The sequence below is a fragment of the Crocuta crocuta genome, unplaced genomic scaffold, assembly GCF_008692635.1.
Source record: "Crocuta crocuta isolate KB4526 unplaced genomic scaffold, BGI_CrCroc_1.0 scaffold1557, whole genome shotgun sequence".
Classification (NCBI taxonomy): Eukaryota; Metazoa; Chordata; class Mammalia; order Carnivora; family Hyaenidae; genus Crocuta; species Crocuta crocuta.
In genome coordinates, this window is record NW_027530692.1 from 59,105 (window position 1) to 60,432 (window position 1,328).

Below are 1,328 nucleotides of genomic sequence, written 5' to 3' on the forward strand. Positions count from 1 at the left end.
TTCAGAAAGCTCATTTTTCCTTAATTTGACATTTTAAATATAAAATATACTTTTGAAACATACACAATAATGAAAACATTTGAGCTAACCTTACTCCTTGCTGTTGATACAGTGTGTACTAATATCAGCTGCCCAAATACTGATACATTTCAATCCATTTGAAGGAAGAAGTTTCTCATTCCCCAAATTATTCTATGGTAAGCAGTACACTTAATGTTTCCTGTATGGTGTCAAAATCCCTCATTCAAAAGTGAGTACAATTACAAAACCACTTAATTCAGGACTTGCAAGTTGGATTTATGAACCAAGTTCAACTTTACTAAAATGGATTCATTTTATAAAGTTACCGGCTACTACCTTAAGGTCAGCCCTGTAAACCTATTATTTGAGTATGGTCTTTTAAGAGGACTCCAACTCTAAACAGTTTTTTCAAGACTCCCGGTTCCAGAGCAAAGAGTTTTACAGGAACATAAAAATGTAATTCACCAATACAATCTACGTCCTAGTATTTTTAAAACCTAAGACGTGGATGTATTTAAAAGGGGACTTCCCGTTACAGATAAAGTTACTTAACAGACATGCCTAAAATGGGTACCTTGAGCGTGTCCAGTATACCCCGATCCTTAAACGTCTGGTATAGCTTTTGTCGCAGTTCATCCTGACTCAAGACGTCAGATGTGGCGAGCATGTTGGACTGGAACAAAGAATGGTTACAGGTTACCTGGTGGGCAGATGAACCAGGAGTTTCTGAAAACAGACCAGTGGCCTCAGGGGAAACTTCAAGAGGCCAAGCAGGAAGGAGGGGGAGGGAAGGAGCTGTAAAGAAAACAAACAAGAGGCCACGTTTCCGCCGGCCCCCGAGGGGAGGCTAGAGTGTTTACCTGAGACACCGGGTGCCGGCTTTCCCCCGAAGGCTTCCCCCTCCCCCCGCCCCAAACCCGTGCTGCCTGGGCCCGAGTTCACAGCCGGCCGGAGCTTCAGGCTCAGGAAGAGGGGAATCCCTGCCTTCAGAGCCCATTCTCTGCACGGGGGGAAGTCGGGAAGAGCAAGACAGCTGAACGCTTTCCTTTGCCTCTGACTCTGAACCAGAGACGCACTTCCTCTCTCTGCCGTTCTCACGGGTGGGCGAGGTCGCGGTCCACGCGCGACTTTCCCACGCAGCTGGAGGGCAGGAGCCGGTAGTGAGGCAACAAGCGAAAACAGAACGACCAGGGTTCGCCAGGCTCCGCGCTGACCCCGCCCCTCAACGACGCCGCCAAGCCAAACCGCCGTTGCCGGGAGAGCTATGGCGCACGCGCGTTGCTGCCCTGTCCTCGGGCCGGAAGATC

General features: G+C 48.6%; 1 pseudogene; it reads right to left on the minus strand.

Moving 5' to 3' along the window:
• The window catches only part of LOC144235686 (centriole and centriolar satellite protein OFD1-like), a 28,340-nt pseudogene extending 27,322 nt beyond the window's left edge, over positions 1–1,018 (minus strand).
• Between the last annotated feature and the right edge of the window lie 310 nt (positions 1,019–1,328).